General features: G+C 39.6%; 1 pseudogene; it reads left to right on the top strand.

The window, feature by feature from the left end:
• The first annotated feature begins 15,100 nt into the window (after nucleotides 1-15,100).
• Nucleotides 15,101-18,154, top strand: LOC100989017 (BLOC-1-related complex subunit 8-like; annotated as a pseudogene).
• The last annotated feature ends 868 nt before the right edge of the window (nucleotides 18,155-19,022 follow it).

Here is a 19,022-nt window from a genome sequence, read left to right as displayed (position 1 = left end):
ATTTCCCAATAACATATCCCCTTTTTTATCACCCCATACCTCTTCAATAACTGATTCAGATATAAACTCATATCTAACCTCTGCTTTTTATTGTTTTTTTTTTCATATTTCCATCCTATGAGACTATTCAATTTCTTATATCATGATCTGCCTTTTGGAGCAGCATTATCCGATGACTATCACAGCACAGCCAAAAAAAGAGGAGGTTTAACAAGTACTGAACGCTAAAAATAAACGTCACTCGCTCCATATATGGAGGAAAATCCTTGTTCTAAAGAGCTTATGGTTCAAACAAAGCAGAAAAACACACATAATAACAAGAAAAACACAAAGTTAAGTTTCCTAAAATATGTGAAAGGAAAAAGAACAAGGTGACATCTGAGAAAGCAGCTAATCAATTTGTTTCCTTTTTAAAAAGGAATGGGAAAAATTTATGAGTTCTAGAAAATGGAGAAAGAGGCTCACGAGAGAGAAGATAATTCCTTTTACTATTAAGAAGCATCTATCATTCGTATATATATGAATGTTTCTTAAAACCTACCAACAAACTTTTGTGACTTTTATGTGGTTGTCTTTCCAAATATATTTGTGATACCTCATATATAACATTATTGCATGATATACCTCATATATCACATGTTGCATTATTAATTCACAAAATAAGGATTTTTTTTTCTTTTTTTTGAGATGAGGTCTCACTCTGTTGCCCAGGCTGGAGTGCAGTGGCATGATCTCTGCTCATTGCAACCTCCGCTTCCCAGGCCCAAGTGATGCTCCCACCTAAGCTTCCCGAATAGCTGGGACCACAGGTGCACACCACCAGGCCTAGGTAACTTTTTATATTTTTGGTTAGAGATGGGGTTTCATCACGTTGCCCAGACTGGTCTTGAACTCCCGAGCTCAGGCAATGCACCCACCCACTTCGGCCTCCCAAAGTTCTGGGATTACAGGTGTGAGTCACCACACCCAGCTGACAATAAAGAATATTGTAAACAGTTCCTCTAACTTTTAATTAGTCAACAGTAAGGTGTTACATACCATCAGAAGTCTATAGTGAAGGGCAAAATATATGATCCAATTAGTTTAGTGGAAATCTAGGCAGAAAGACTGGAGACTGAGAGTCTAAGGCAGAGAACAAAAATAAAATCTGGAAATCAATTTATTAAAGCTTTTTTTTCTGTTAAGAACTGGATACAGGGAGATACAAATAAAATTATTTCTTTCATTCATTCATTCAACAACCATAGGCTGTATAGGGTCCCTACCATTCTGCTGGGTGATAGCAACTAAAAGACTCGGCTTACTTTGGGCAGCTTAGAAAGGGAGATGGAGATGTAATGTAAGTATAGTGTGGGAAGTAGCATATCCGTCCTTGTCATAGACTATAAATCTTCTGTAACGGTTATTTTTCAAGGGTGTCCCATGAACCATTCAAGGTCTATCCTGAACTACAGTCTTTTAATGTTGATGTTTTGGAGTGCTCTTCAGTTATGAAAAGGGAGAATTGAAAGAAATATGTAATAGCACTAGTTATTTTGCTGCTGGCTGATCTCTTGACTACAGCAGGGATTCTAGACAAAGTTTAGGGCATCTGCCTGGAGGCATGGAGAATAAAAGGGAAGAAGGTGGTTTAAAATGTTTTCAAAGAGCTTGCGTCTGAACCCCTGGACCTGTTCAAATTAAACACCTCTTCTTTACCTCAGTCAGGGAAACTGTAATCATCTACACCTCTCTTTGCTATAAAAGAGAAAGAGCAAAATTCCAATAGCAGAGAATTAAGAAAAGAAATATGTTATAATGCAGGAGTGGGGGCAGGGTAGGGAGGGGGAACATTGAGTCAGGAGTCTGGCTGAATTTTATACTTGGCCTTGCCATTAGTTAGTTGTGTGACTTTAGACAAATCTTTTAACCTCCACTTCCCACTCAGACCTCTGGATCCTCATGTAGAAAGTGAGGCCATAGGTCTATTTAAGACATTAAATATGATACTTTTTCCCTCTAAAGTCCTGTGCACACCAATGACTGAAGTTGGGGATGTTTTGTCACAGTGAACAGACATGAGTAAGATGCCTGATCTATACAATTGTTTAGGATTTTCTGCCACTTAGATGGCTTGTTAATAAAAAAGTTTGGAAGAGCAATTTACACATTTTTTTCCACAGACACTTGTATTTCCCTTGCACAAAGGGCTCTATAACATAGACATTATAGCACATTCTAAGCAAGAAAATGGGCTCCTCATAGATATTATATGCCATAGCCGTTAAGTGGTAGACTTAGGGCTTGAACCACCTTCTTCAGACTTCAGGTTTTAACTTTTGTCCACAAGACATTCCCTTCTGAGTGAAGCTTCATTCATTGTGTCTATTTCCCCAGCCCCAGTCACTCTTCTACCCACTGCAGTTGTTATCTGCTCTCACCACTTCACTGTGCCTGCTCTTCTGGGTCACCAGTTGCCCTGCTGTAAGCTACCAAGTCCAGGGGTATTTCAGTTCTGAGCTTTTCCAACCTTCATACTGTATTGACATAGTCACCACTCCTACTCCTTGAAACTCTCTACTTTTTGGTTTTATGGCATCACTTCCGGTAGTTCTCTTGCTCTTGTAGCAATATTTATCAAAGTGTGTTCTATAAATCATCTGCAGCCGAGTCACTGGAGATGCTTATTTAAATTCATTCCTGAGCCCTTCCCCAGACCCATTCAACCAGAGCTTCTGAGGGTTAGACAGAGAAATTGGCATTTAACAAGCACTTTGGTGATTCTTATATATACTAATGTATGAGAACTACTGCCCAATAGGATTATAATTCCTAAATCTATGTTTCCGCCCTAGACCTGTCTCCTAAGTTGAAGACCATATGTCAAATTTTCTTCTAGACATGTTTCTTCTGGAACATTCCTTCTGGATGTTCCTTAAGTACTTCAAACTCAACATGCCAAAACAAATCACTTTTCCTCCAAATACTTGCAACACTCCATTTACCCTCTTAGTGAATGTGGTACCAGCATCCAACCAAAATACCCACATCAGAAACTTCAAAATCATTTCCCCACAACTAGTCAGTTAATAAATTGTATTATCTATCCATTAAATATATCACATGATTCTCTCTTCCTTATTTCCACATCCTAATATGAGCACTCATCACTGCCACCCAAATGATCTTTTCAAAAATGCAAATCTAATTATGGTTCTTTCTTGCTTAAAATCCTCTCATGACTCAAAACACTTACAGGATAAAATCCCAAGCCTGTTGTTTGTCATTTGAGGCGCTTCCTGATGATCTAAGCCCTGCCAGCCTACATGTTAGTCATATGGAATGGCCCACTGATCTCTGAACCAGCCAGTTTCTTTCAAGCCTCTGCACATGCTACCCTCTCTCTCTCTAAAATGCCCTCTTACCTGTTTATGTAACAAACGCCTACCAATGTTTAAATTCTTAGCCCAAAAGTTACTTCTGGTATGAAACCATCCCTGATTCCTTTGGACCAATCTGATAACTTCTTCTACCATACTCACATATCTTCACGACTGAAATATTATAGCTTATATCTTTTTCTCCTCCTTAAACTTCCTAAATGAAACATTTTATTTATCTTCATCATCTAGCATTCAATAAACATTATTTAAGTGAATGAAGAATAATACTTAACATTTACATAATGCTCTATATTTTACAAAGCACTCCATATTTGATACTTATTTCTGCTTGTATTACTGTGACCTGCCAGTGAGTTATGGTTCTATCCTTTCTTAGATTTAACACTCCGTTCAGCTTTTTATAGACTGTCCCATATAGAAGAGAAAAAATGGCATGGGCCCAAGAGCAGCATAGCAGTATATGAAAATAGCTGCTTTCCATAGAGCTGTCTACCTGGCTTAAACATTACTAAGGATTTATAGATATTTTGAGTAAGACGCTGAAGGACAGAAGGAATTCAGCATTATATAAATATATTTATATATTATATATATATAATATAGATATATATTTAAGGGACCTATGGTCCTTCATTTATGTACAAATTCTTCCTAGAGAAAGTAGTATTGATAAAAGTAATGTGTAGTACTTAGAAGATAAAATAAAATTTAGCTACATTAACTGGAAGGAAAAACGTGTAAATTTATAATTGCTGAAGATGTGTGTAGCTGTAAGTGACAATGGCTATCAGATCTCATGCCCTAAGCCCAAGAGATAAGCGAAAGAGTGAAGGAGACTCATTTTCTCCCTCATCATTAGCATTTTACACAGTGCATGAGTACTCTGTAAGTAGATTCTAAATGGACTATTTTTATTTAATATTTTGGGTCAGTACTTGCTTAAAGCAAGAAATTTTTTCCCATCTGACAATTCGTATCTTTTAACAGAAAATTATACACACGCACACTTATTTGATTTTAACCAATTTCCCTCAATTTCCAATTCAATGTTTGATCCAGTTACATGTGGGATTATATAAATAATAATATATAATGCAATATCTTTAGTTAATTGTATTTTATAGCTCAAATTAAGGAAAATTTAATGCGAATGCAAATTTGCGCATTATCATAGCATTTGCCTTGTGCATAGTTTGTATTCAACAAATGTTTGGTAACTGAATGAATCATAAAATAACAGTGTACAGTGCTAGGGGAAAAAATGGAGACTTTTGAACAAACTCCTCTGTCTTGGATACATTTTTCTTAAAACCAAGCAGTTGTAAATTCAGAAGTATCTTTATCAGTTGAATTTCTGATCTGAAGAACATATGTGTCCGACCTAAGAAAATCAAGAAAAAGTTATGAATAACTACAATAAGAAATGTGAACAGATTTACACTGAAAAGGGCTGAGAAAATGAATCATATCAGCTTAAATTTCTCTTTTTTTTACAATGCCATGTGGGGTAACAGAGGGAAGAGGAGAGATTGAGCTGTGTGGGAACTGTTTTGGTGAAAGTCTTGCTGTCCACTTCAGGCCTGCCCCACTAGGATTATGTGGAGGAGACAACATTGGTTGGAGAGTCAATGTGTTATTCTATTTCAAATTTTGTCACCCTGAGCCCAACTTTACCATTTACATAAAGTGGATAGGATTCACTATTTGTGTTTTTTAAGAGTATTTTACGAGAGTTTTTTTTCACAACCTTGATAAAAGAATGATTTTAAAATATTTATAATTGTCTTAACATTCATCATTGACAAAATGCAGGTAATTCTGTTGGCCAGCAATATTGAACATGTTCAGAAGATCAGATGATAGTGTTAATATTGATGGAAATAAAAGATTCTTTTATGTTCATAAGCAAAAAATTTGGTGCTAAATATTTTGATAGCTGGAGAAGTTCTCTCTATACTATTACTTTACAAAACCTTTATGACATTTACGTAGAGATTTTTTGTTTGCAATTTTTTCAACCAATTTAAGTAATAAACACTTTTTGTGAATCTAATGTATGTTATACATTAGGCGAGAGATACTGGAGATACAAAGAAATATAAATTCAGGTTTTAACTGAAGCCATTATAGTCAAGCTGATGTGAGAAACAGTTGGGAAGAGAGAAATAGACAATTATTGTATCATCAATAAATGGCATGATAGGTACTGCACGAGATGGAAGATAAAAGCTTGTAAAAAGGGCATCCATCCTTGACTGTGCGGAGAGGTGGTTAGGGAAATCTTCCTAAAAAAAGTGATACCTGAGTTGTGTTGTTAACTATCATCACCTTTACAGGTATTTCTTGAAATTCATAAATTACATTTTAAGCTAACTCTGCCCTCCTTCCTTCCTCCTCCAGTTCTGGTAGGATATGAGATACAAGAGGTCTGGGGCAATGAATGGCAGACATTGCTAACATCAGTTCTTCCTTATTAGACCTCCACTTATTTTTAAACGAACCCATTGATGCCTGAACAAAATACATATTTCCCAGGCTCCCTGTACCTACATGTGAGCCCTAGGATTGTGTTCTGGTAAATGAGAACAGAAATGTATGGCACGTTATGGAAAATTTCCTTAAATGATGTTTGGCAAATAACTTGGTCCTGCTTCTTTCCTTCTTCCTTACCTGCTGCTTGGAATGTGTATAGGAAGGGTGTAGCTCCGTCTTGGATGATGAAGACAAGGGCCACACCCTAGGAATGGCAGAGCAGACACCTGGATACAGCCTGGGTCCCTAAGGACTTCAGGCAGCAGAGCCAACATAACTGCTCTGGACTGCTTCCTTCAGACTTACAAATTAAAGACAAATCAAATTCTATCTTGATTAAGCTAATGCTATTTGGAGGGCAGTCGCCACTCAGTGAAACTTAGTCTTATCTGATATATCTATCTTGTTCACCAGGACTTAGCACAATTACTGGTACATGTCAGGTGTTCAATAATCTTTTTTGCATGAGTGAACGAACGTATGAATCCCCACACACACATTCAAAATCACATACATAAAAGTGGCCATATGCCTCAGTAAGTCTTAGATAAACCAGATTTTCTCATTGCTTACCTTGTTTCCTGAGAGAGAGGCAAACACAGAAGCTGCTTTAAATCATTCTGGTAATTAGACTCTCAACTTCTTTGATAATTTAACTTGAATAGTCAAAAGTTAGTTGACCTTCCAAATGTTCCTACTACTTTACTCTATTTATAGACTACCCATTACAAATATATTATTGCAACCAGAAAGCAGACTTGACAGAAAACTTGAACCAAATAGGGACCTTTGCCAACTATGCACTGACAGACATATATTGTGATTAAATTCTGTCTACTCAGCTCTCAGTGAGAGGCTCAGAATATCAACAACGCCAATATTAACAAAATTCTCCCAAACACATACTCTGTAGAAAAGTACTATTAATAATAATAATGATTGGCTGGGTGTGGTGGCTCATGCCTGTAATCCCAGCACTTTGGGAGGCCGAAGCGGGTGGATCATGAGGTCAGGAGTTCAAGACCAGCCTGGCCAAGATGGTGAAACCCTGTCTCTACTAAAAATACAAAAATTAGCTGGGCATGGTGGCAGGCGCCTGTAATCCCAGCTATTCAGGAGGCGGAGGAAAGAGAATTGCTTGAACCTGTGCGGCAGAGGTTGCAAGTGAGCCGAGATCACACCACTGCACTCCAGCCTGGCTGATCAAGTGAGACTCTGTCTCAAATAACAATAATAATAATAATGATTAGGAATAAGACAAAATTGTCAAGAAGGTTAAATCATATGGTTTGTTCTATATATAATGAAGTCTAAAGAGTAAACACTAAAAAAAAAAACCATTAAAAACTTCCCAAATTGTTTCAGTCCATTAGTTGGCCATGAGTTTTTATTAAACATTTCAAGATGGAGCCAAGATCATTAGACAGAAAGATCTAAGCTTCATGCAACTTTTGTGCAGATTATTTTCACTTTCTATCTCTGTAAAATGGCAGCATGTTTGCCCTCCACATTTCATTGCGTGTATTGAAACAGATAACATCTTAAAATAGCTTGACCTGCTCAGATAGAAATGTTTTAAAATAGGCTGGGCACGGTGGTTCACACCTGTAATCCCAGCACTTTGGGAGGCTGAGGCAGGCGGATCACCTGAGGTCAGGAGTTCAAGACCAGCTTGGCCACCGTGGTAAAACCTTGTTGCTACTAAAAATACAAAAATGAGCTGGGTGTGGTGGAGAGCGCCTGTAATCCCAGCTACTCGGTAGGCGTAGGCAGGGAGAATTGCTTGAACCCGGGAGGTAGAGGTTACAGTGAGCCGAGATCGCGCCATTGCACTCCAGCCTGGGTGACAAGAGCAAGACTCCGTCTCAAAAAAAAAAAATAATAATAATAATAAATAAATAAATAAAAAGAAAAAGCAACGTTTTAAAATAAAGATGGCATTTTTCTAGAGTAGAGAAGAAGGATAGGTAATCTTGAGATTAGTAGTAATTTACATGCAGTTCCCATCTCTGGGCAGCTTGCTGTGTTTTTTTTCTCTATAGTTCATTACTTATTTTCGAAATGATTACTCAAGAATAAACTTGGAGCAGGGTTTGTTTCCTTCTTAAATGTTGTATATGAGAACTGTCCCCTATGAAATTATACTTAATTTGGGGATGGAAATGAGTTGCTTTTACAAACAGTTAAACAAAATAGAAAGGAACCACATTGTACTAAGATTCTGATTATCTATGACTTGCTTAGAAGCTCGAAGTGATCTTTCAAAGTCTTTCTTTTTTTCTGCTCAAAAAATACCTTCATTATAGGAAACTGTATTGGATAAGCCTTTCTTTTCACACCAGAAGAATTTGTCATCAAAAGGAACTTTCTCTTTTCCAGTCCCTTCATACTTAAAGGTTAATGGTTGCAGTGCTGCAGGAGTAACTATAATCCAATGCAATTATGAAGCAGAATTAGAAGGAATGGCTGAAGGAGACCACTTGATAGAGATGGGTTGAAGAAAAGGGCCAAGTATTTCACAGAATGAAGAATCGTCATCAAGCAATTAGAATGGCTCTCAAACTTGTTCCGAGATGTTTATGTATCTAAATCGTAGCCTCTTGGGTTGCATTTAGGAAAAACTCATAGAATCAAATTGCTTTGGCGTGAATTGGCCTCATTTTCTCTACTATCTTGCTTTACAGTTAAGGTAGAGGCAGCATCAGCTACATCATTTGCAGTGCACACTGCAATATGAAAATGTTGGGCTTCCTGCTCAAAAATTGTTAAGGGTTTCAAGAAGGCAACAGCAGAGCAGTAAGTAAATCCCAGGTCCCTCTGAGTACAGGGCCCTGTGTGGCTGTTCAGGTTGAATGCCCGTGAAACCATTTCTGAGAAGAGGCCAGACAGGGTTAAATTATTTGCCCTTAATGATACAGCAGCTCAGCAGCAGAGCCAGCCTCCCGATTCCTTGTTTAGTTTTCCTTTTTTTTCCCTCTGCGTTCTATTATTTCCCCATATCCACTTCATGTTTAGCTTAGAAGAATGCTTATTATTCATTCATTCTCTTTAATAAATATTTCTTGAACACGGACTATGTGGCAGACACTATTAGGAATTAGGGAAACAGTTATAAGACACAATTCCTTAAGTACTGGGTGTAGAAAAAGAACTTGAGGGGGAAATATACCCATTTCTATAGAGGTTGTAGGGAAGGTGGAACTCTCATATACTACTAATGGGAGTTAAAATAGATATTAATCTTCTGGAAGGCAACTTGACCATATGAGACAAATGTCTAAAAATGTGTATACCCATTGGCCCAGAAATAATGCTTCCTGGAGTTCATCCTAAGGAAATAATAAGAGATGTGGGCAAAGTGATATGTGAAGAGTTATTCACCATAGTGCTTTTTTTCCCTTATAAATGCCCAGGAATTTGGGTTTTATTGGGCATATTTTGGTATAACTAGGCTATTAAACAATGCATGCCATTAAAAGTGTGGTTTTAGAAGACCGTAAACCTGGGAAAATGTTCATAATGTATAAGTGGTGAAAAAGAAAGGCTTAAAGTAATACGGATAACACGATACCTATTTTGGGGGGCAGGTTAGAAAATATGTTTGTAATGAGGAAAGCAGAGGAGGACATACATCCAACTGTAAGCAGTGATAATTATTATTATTATTTTTGAGATGGAGTCGTGCTTTGTCACCCAGGCTGGAGTGCAGCGGTATGATCTTGGCTCACTGCAACCTCTGCCTCCCGGGTTCAAGCGATTCCTCTGCCTCAGCCTCCCGAGTAGCTGGGACTACAGGTGCATGCCACCACACCCGGCTAATTTTTGTATTTTTAGTAGAGACGAGGTTTTGCCATGTTGGCCAGGCTGGTCTCGAACTCCTGTCCTCAAGTGATCCAGCCGCCTTGGCCTCCTAAAGTGCTGGGATTACAGGCATGAGCCACCACATCTGGCCAGTGATTAGCTTCTTGTAATAGTCTTTCTCTTTGTACTTACTTGTATTTTCCAATATTTCCTTACTGAGCATATTTTCTTTTTATAATAAAAAATTTTAAGCTCTATCTGTATCAAACTATGAAAATCTGTGTTGTCTCAAATGTCTAGAGAGGAAGGCCAGCAATTCTACATTTCACCATTGGAAAAAATTAATGCTTAAGTTTCACATGTAAAAGCTCATGGTAGACTTAACTAAATATCTATCATGAACAAATGAATTAAAATATTCCCCATATACTGGAAAGAATCCTTACCAGTCATATAATCTAATCTTCCAACTAAAGTATAATTTGGATCTATAATATACTTGATAAGTGATCTAAGCTTACTGGATTTAGAGACAGATTTTTTTATTCATGAAAAAGCTGGATCTTAGCTAAATTATAACTAATAGAAGCCAATCTGGAATCACAGCACCAATATTTGGTAACTACACTGGTCATTTAGGTGTAATTGTGCATGGTAAAGGCAAGAGTGGGTTTTAGTGAATAGATGCTCTTTGAAAAATCATTCTGCAATTGAAAAATTGACTTTTGGCCACTGTATTTGCTCTTTACTATGTCTAGTGTCATCATTCACCAGAGACTTTTTTTTATTATTTAATTAAGTTAATGAATTTATTTTACTTCAGACAGCGTCTCACTCTGTCACCCAGGCTAGAGTATGGTGATGCAATCACAGCTCACTATGGCCTCAAACGTCCTGGGCTCAGGTGATCTGCCTTCGCCTCCTGAGTAGCGGGGACTATAGGTGCATCCCTCCACATCTGGTTAATTTTATTTGTAAAGATGGGGTCTCATTTTTTTGCCCAGGCTGTTCTCAAACTCCTGGGCCCAAGCGATCCCCCTCTCCTCAGCCTCCCAAAGTGCTGGGATTACAGGCGTGAGCCACCATGCCTAGCCAAGAATCTATTTTGAAATGCATGGTGACATAGTTTGGATGTGTGTCCCCTCCAAATCTCATGTTGAAATGTGATCCCCTAGTGACAGATGCTTGGGCTGATTCCTCATGAATGACTTGGTGTCATCCCCTTTGTAATGAGTGAATTCTTACTCTATTTGTTTATGTGAGACCTGGTTGTTTTAAAGAGGCTGGCATCTCTCTTTCTACTCCGTTTCTTGCCATGTGACACACCTGCTCCTCCTCCACTTTCCACTGTAAGTCAAAGCTTCCTGAGGCCTCACCAGAGGCCAAGTGGATGCTGGTGCCATTTTTGTGCAGCCCGAAGAACTGTTAAGCCAAATAAACCTCTCTTCTTTATTACCCAGGCTCCATTGTTCCATTACAGCAACAGAAAATGAACTCACAAACATGGATAGGAACATTAGTAAGACTTCTTGCAGAGCACTTTTTATAGGTTCTTATTTAACAAATCCTATCCATAAAAATACCTAGGACAATAGATCCATTCAGAACCTCACTCAGTAACTTATCTTTACATTTGTAATTGTATAGATAAAAAATATTTTTATAATCATTACGTTTTGTGAAGTAAAAAGACAACTTTCAAAAATTAATATGAAGTTAAAGAAGCCAGATACACACACACACACACACACACACACACATACACACACACACACACTGGCAGTCTGGTGCTATTTTAATCTCAATTTTATTAGTAAAATAATATGCAGAGAAAAATTTCTAGAAGGATTATAAGAAAATGTTAATATTAATTATCTTTAGGGGGAAACATAATGAAATTTCAGAATAATAATAAAAGATTTCTAAGATCTACAGAGGACAGTTCCTTTTGAGCAATATTGAATACAACACAGTATCAGAAAGAAATTGGACAAACCACAGGAGTGTGCTGCCTAAAAGAGGACCTTTTGCATTAAACAGGGTCATTCCTTTACTCTAAAATCCCATATTCTTTTCTTTTCTTTCTTTCTTTCTTTCCTTCCCTTCCCTTCCCTTCCCTTCCCTTCCCTCCCTCCCTCCCTCCCTCCCTCCCTCCCTCCCTCCCTCCCTCCCTCCCTTCCTTCCTTCTTTCTTTCTTTCCTACTTTCTTTCTTTCTTCTTTTTCTTTTTTTTTTTTGAGACAGAGTCTTGCTCTGTCGCCCAGACTGGAGTGTAGTGGTGTGATCTCGGCTCACTGCAACCTCTGCCTCCCGGATTCAAGCGATTCTCCTGCCTCAGCTACTGCCTCCTGAGCAGCTGGGATTATAGGTGCCCACCAGCACGCCCAGCTAATTTTTGTATTTTTAGTAGAGATGGGCTTTTGCCATGTTGGCCAGGTTTGTCTTGAACTCCTGACCTCAGGTGCTTCACCTGCCTCGGACTCCCTAAGTGCTGGGATTACAGGCGTGAGTCACTGTGCCTGGCCTAAAATACAATTTTCTATTCTGCTATCTATGTTGCTGTTTTTTGCCTGAAAATACCACCAAATACAGTAGTGGATCTCAACTTAAAAATATTTTTTTCAACAACGTTTTATATATATATATATATTTATACATACATGGATGATTTGATCTCTGACCCCTGGGCACTATACCTGCTCCATGCCCCATATTTCCAAGAGTGGTTTGGGAACTACTGTTCTGTATCTTTTAGTGTTTGATACATAAAGTTGACTTAGTACATTGTGCAATGATGGTGGTAAAATTACTTTTTCTTAGAACAGTGACTACTAAAATATACAATAACGGAACTTATCTTCTATAGCTTAGAACATACTTCTTATTTTTAAATTTTTTGTAAAGATGGAGACTTGCTGTGTTGCCCAGGCTGGTTTCAAACTCCTGGGCTCAAGTGATCCTCCCACTTCAGCCCCCCAAAGTGCTGGGATTACATATAGACATGAGCCACTGCATCTGACCCATATTTTCTTTTTCTTTCTTTCTTTCTTTTTTCTTTTTCTTTCTTTATTTTTTATTTTTTGAGACAGAGTCTCATTCTGTCACCTACGCTGGAGTGCAGCGGCACAATCATAGCTCACGGCAGCCTCCTACTCCTGTGCCCAAACGATCCTCCCACCTTAGCCTCCTGAGTAGCTGGGATTTTTTTTTTTTTTTTTTTTGAGACGGAGTCTTGCTCTGTCACCCAGGCTGGAGTGCAGTGGCTCGATCTCAACTCACTGCAAGCTCTGCCTCCCGGGTTCACGCCATTCTCCTGCCTCAGCCTCCCAAGTAGCTGGGACTACAGGCACCCACCATCACGCCCGGCTAATTTTTTTGTATTTTTAGTAGAGACAAGGTTTCACCGTGTTAGCCAGGATGGTCTCAATCTCCTGACCTCTTGATCCGCCCATCTCAGCCTCCCAAAGTGCTGGGATTACAGGTGTGAGCCACTGCGCCCGGCCACCTGGCTAATTTTTGTACTTTTTGTAGAGACAGAGTTTCACCATGTTACCCAGGCTGATATCTAACTCCAGGGCTCAACTCACCTGTTGCCCAGGCTGGTCTCAAACTCACCTCGGCCTCCCAAACTGCTGAGATTACAGGCATGAGCCACCACACCTGGTCCCATACTGTCTAATTCTAGAAAATATTCTGAAAATTTTTGTTCACTACTGGTCTCCTGGGAATTCTTTGAAACCCACACAATTCCTATAGTATTTGTTTTAACAAGCTACTTGACTTTGTTACAATACAGTTAGAATGAGCTTATGCCTTAGGAATTGTATCTATGTTAGATTACTGTCCCTCAGTTTTCCCTGCCTGCCTGTCAAAAAGCAAAAACAGAACAAACAACAATAAAAAGTCCCTTTTTAGCATCATTGTATCTTTCTTCTCCTCTCTCCCTAGCTATCAGAGCTCATGATGCTTTTGGACTTACTATAGCTTTATCTCATCTCCAATTTTACTTTTTTTTTTCCCTCGCTTTACTTCAGTACCAGTGTAATCCTAAGGACTGCTGGTGAATTTTGCCAAATCCCTCTTTTTAAACCATGGATCTAAAGAATATAGAAGAAAAGAAATTTGCTTTAAAACTTGTTGCTGTTTTGTTTTGGAAGTGGCAGCTCAAAGTAGACTCAATAAATTAATGTTATTTTTCCACTTAAAATTAACTCAAGGAGAACTTTTTCAGGGATAAATGATGCTCACTAAGTGGAAGATGATAAGCAGGAAAGGGGCCTATAGAACAATGAAATCTATCCAATCATACAAAAAACTTCAGAACCTTGTGTTTATTTCAAATCTCTTTTTTTTTTTTCTGGAGTGCAGTGGTGCGATCTCAGCTTACTGCAGCCTCGACCTCTTGGACTCAAGTGATCCTTCGGCCTCAGTCCCTCAAGTAGCTGGAACTACAGGCATGTACCACCATGCCCCGCTAATTTTGTATTTTTTGTAGAGACATGGTTTCATCATGTTGCCCAGGCTGGTCTCAAACTCCTGAGCTCAAGCGATCCACCCACCTTGGCCTTCCAAAGTGCTAGGATTTACAGGCATGGGCCACTGCACCTGGCCCAGATCTCATTATTAATAGAACAAATTGAAAAAATTGAGAGGTATTGGTAAGATTTTTAACAAACAGCAGGCCTATGAAGCAATGATAGCTAATTATATAAATAAAGACTATAACAAAAATTGAGAAAATGAAATACTGAAGATACAAAAACTCAAAGAAATAATTAATTTAGCCTTACCCTTTGATAGGTAAGAATAAAGGAATAGTCATCAAAAGAGAAAATGGAAGAGACATCAGGACCTTGGATTCTATGCCAGCATACCAACTTCAGAAAGTGACATTAGGGAAAGATTTTACACTGATGCATGTTTGAAGTTGGGAGGAAGGAGAGCATGAGGAACAGATGTATTCTTACTATTTTTGTTATCTTCTGGATGGAATGTTACTTGATTATAGCAATCTCCTCTTACCACATCCCAATCTTTAGCCCTAAATATTATGAATAACCTGCTTTTTCCTGTAAAATGATTATGATTAACTAAAACTTATGCTACATTTTACATATCGATAGTATACATTCCTGCGTAGCATAGCAGAATTCAGACTCTCTTAACTTAGCAATCAAGAGAAAGATTTTGTCACATAAAAAATAAGAACACATGCCAGGCATGATGGCATGAGCGTGTAGTCCCAGCTACTTAGGAAGTTGAGGCAGGAGGATCACTTGAGCCCAGGAATTTGAGGCTGTAGTGAGCTATCATGGTGCTACTACACTTCAGCCTAGGCGACAGAGTGAGACCTCTGTCTCTAAAAATAAAATACATAATAAAAACACTGGTTCTTCAAAAAGTTAAATATAGAATTACCACATGATCCGGCAATTTTGCTTTACTTCTAGGTATGTACCCAGAAGGACTGAAAACAGGGACTCAAACCTACCTGTACATCAATGTTCAGAGCAGCATTATTCACAGTAACCAAAAGGAAAACAACTCAAATGTCCACTGACAGACGAATGGATAGACAAAATGTGGTCTATGCATAGAATAAAATTATATTCCATAGAGTGGAATATAATTCAGCCTTAAAAAGGAGTGAAATTCTGATACATGCTACCACATGGATGAACCTTAAAAACATGATGCTGGCCTGGCGCGGTGGCTCACGCCTGTAATCCCAGCACTTTGGGAGTCCGAGTCGGGCAGATCACGAGGTCAGGAGATCGAGACCATCCTGGCTAACGCGGTGAAACCCCGTCTGTACTAAAAATACACAAAAATAGCCGGGCGTGGTGGAGGGCGCCTGTAGTCCCACCTACTGGGGAGGCTGAGGCAGTAGAATGGCGTGAACCCGCGAGGCGGAGCTAGCAGTGAGCCGAGATCGCGCCACTGCACTCCAGCCTGGGCGGCAGAGCGAGACTCCGTCTCCAAAAAACAAACAAACAAACAAACAAACAAACCAACCATGATGCTAAGTGAAATATGCCAGATTGTATGATTCCACTTATAAGAGGTAAATGGAATAGTGAAATTCATAGAGACAGAAAATATAATAGAGGTTACCTGGGGCTGGGGAAGAGTGGAATGTGGAGTTATTGTTTGATGGGTAAAATTTCTGTTTGGGATGACAAAAAAAACTTATGGAGACGGTTGGTGGTGATGGTTGCACAGCGTGGCGAATGTATTTAACGCCGTTGAATTGAACACTTAAAAACGGTTGAAATAGAAATTTTGTGCTATGTTTACTTTACGATGTTAAAAACACATATTAAAAAATAAAGGGGTCGCGGTCGCTATGGAGGAACCAGAGATGCAGCTCAAGGGGAAGAAAGTCACGGACAAGTTCACTGAGAGTGTCTACGTCCTGGTGAACTGTGGCCGTCTGTGGCCCCGTACCGGCTGCAGGAGCACATGCGCCACTCCCTCCCCGGAGCCGGCCCAGCGCAACGCAGACATGCGGCGTCGGGAGGAGTAGAGCCGGTGAGCCATCTACACCGTGGAGTACGCCCGCCGCGCCGTGAAGAACCTGGTGGACAGCAGCGTCTACTTTCGCAGCGTGGAAGGTCTGCTCAAACGGGCCATCAGCATCCGAGACCATAGGAATGCCAGTGCCCAGGGCCACAGGTAACTCCTGGGACCGCCCGCCCCTGCTGCCACTCTCAGCCGCAAGGACTGTCTCTCAGCTGCGCTGGGAACCCGCTGCTTCTCGCTTATTAGAAAACGCCTTCCTCTTGTCAAAAAAATAAATTAAAAAATAAAATAAAATAAAATAAAGATAGGCCGGGCGCGGTGGCTCATTCCTGTAATCCCAGTACTTTGGGAGGCCGAGGCCAGTGGATCGCTTGAGGTCAGGAGTTCGAGACCAGTCTGGCCAACATGGTGAAATCCTGTCTCTACTAAAATACAAAAATCAGCCGGGCTTGGTGGCAGGTGCCTGTAATCCCAGCTACTCGGGAGGTTGAGGCAGGAGAATCGCTTGAACCTGCGAGGCGGAGGTTGCAGTGAGCCAGGATCATGCCACTGCACTCCAGCCTGGGCGACAGAGCAAGACTCCATCTCAAAAAAATAAATAAATAAAAAATAAAAACAAAAACGCCGACAGTATTTAACCACGACAGAAATTTAAAAAAATGCCATAGCTTCATAGCAGAAATTGCTCTTTTTTCAAATGTGCATTATAGTTTATATTTCTAAGCATAAATTTAATTTTAGTTTTATGTGTTTTTTAAACCTTGAGATAGACTATTGAACACTCTGCAGGGGAAAAATGTTTCATGCTGTTAACCAAACAAAGCTAAGCAGAGTTCTTATTAAGCTAACTTTAAAAAATCTCCACTGTATAGCATGCAGCCTTTTTCAAATGCAAATGACTCCAGACCTTTTAGTAATTCCTTGACCCAGTGTTCCTCGGGACACTGTAGACTATTGCTAACCAGCCACCTTCACAATATAATCTGAGGATTTGCCACCACGACTGATTGATGGATAATCTTTTTCCTTGTTGTTTGTTAATTATTTTATTCTTTCTATGATTTATGGATCAATCTAACACTTATTTATTACCAACATTGTGCCAATCACTATTCTAGGTGCCATTCAATGTCCTGATGAGCTTCCAATGCCTAGACGTGTGTAATCTAAAGTACCTTCTGTTTACTATTATCCTTGAGTCTGTCCAATCAAAGCCTTGCCTCATTTCGCAGGGATCCATGTCACCTTTTGTATAAAACAAATGGGAGGAGGGGTTTCTTAGTTGGGATTGGCAGAGTCTAGTGTTGGAAGGAAGATCCTCTCTTTACCCACTGTTCACAGACCTTCTCTCCTGGGCCCTCAAGCAATGGGGAGTTCGCTTTTTCTGCAGTGCCACAGGTTCATACCACAAAACTATCTCTACTTTCCATTTAAGTGGATCTGGGGCATCTGGGCCAGAAACGTGGGATATACTGTTCTTTGGGACTTCTCTCTGGAATCCTGTTTTCCCAAGAGAGGAATCTCCTTGGCTATTGAGTCCCAGAGGCTTACTCATTTATTTATCAAAAATATACAGAGTATCTTCTAGAACCTGTAATTTTTCTTTTTTTTTTTCCTTTTTCTTTCTTTCTTTCTTTTTTTTTTTTGGAGATAGAGTCTTGGTCTGTTGCCCAGGCTTGAGTGCCGGGGCATGATCTCAGCTCACTGCAACCTCTGTCTCCCAGGTTCAAGTGATTCTCCTGCCTCAGCCTCTTGAGTAGCTGAGATAACAGGCGTGGGCCACCACACCCAGCTAATTTTTGTATTTTTAGTAGAGACAGGGTTTCACCATCTTGGCCAGGCTGGTCTTGAACTCCTGACCTTGTGATCCACCTGCCTCGCCCTCCGAAAGTGCTGGGATTACAGGTGTGAGCCACCATGCCCAGCCTAGAACCTGTAATTTTTTTTTTAACCAGGTCCTAGGAATATAAACATGAATAAAATTTTTTCCTTGACTAGAAAAACTAGGCACATATCAGCCTAACAAAAATTCACTGGGATAATGATACCCTATCAGCATCAACTGAGTTACAGCAATTCCAAATACCTACTGAGTGCTCATTATGCCAAGTATTATTCTAAGTATATTACATGTATTATCTTGTTAGATATCCATAACAAACTTATGAGATTGTTACTTACATTCTTCCATTTTATAGATAAAGGAACAGGCAGTGGGTCCACAGTTATACCACTAAGAAATGGCAGACCTGGGATTTGCACCCAAGCAGTTTGGCTCCAGAGTTGGCACTGTTAGTCACTATTCTATGATGTGTCTCTAGTGTTAGCATAAGGCAGTAGAGGAGAGGCCTCTCCTGTGAAAATCACAACCTAAGTGCTACTTGAGCTGGGTCTTGATGGTTGAGTCACATTTCGTTAAGTACCAGGTAGACATATGTATGAGGGGGGCAGAGGAGGAAAGGAGGAAGGGAATGCTGCACATATGGTTGTGTAAGTTGTGCACAATGATGGCCAGCTAAGAAAATGCAGACAGGGGGCTGGAATCTATAGCCCCTCTGCTCGCTGAGCTGTGGATCCTGGGATGGCTCTTCACCACCTGGGGGAAAGGATGTACTTTGCATAAAGGTACTACATATTGTTCTTTCCATCTGGGTTCTGGGAGTCATCTTGTGGGATGGATAAACTGTAGAAAATGTAAACTAGAAAAATTGAATTTAAAGGCTTTCTTCTGTTTGTCTTCCAATTCTTGTCCATAATTCTAGCACTTTAGTACTAAGTGTCATCA

The sequence above is a fragment of the Pan paniscus genome, chromosome 10 (assembly GCF_029289425.2).
Source record: "Pan paniscus chromosome 10, NHGRI_mPanPan1-v2.0_pri, whole genome shotgun sequence".
NCBI lineage: Eukaryota > Metazoa > Chordata > Mammalia > Primates > Hominidae > Pan > Pan paniscus.
This window is presented reverse-complemented; position numbering and strand designations above follow the sequence as displayed.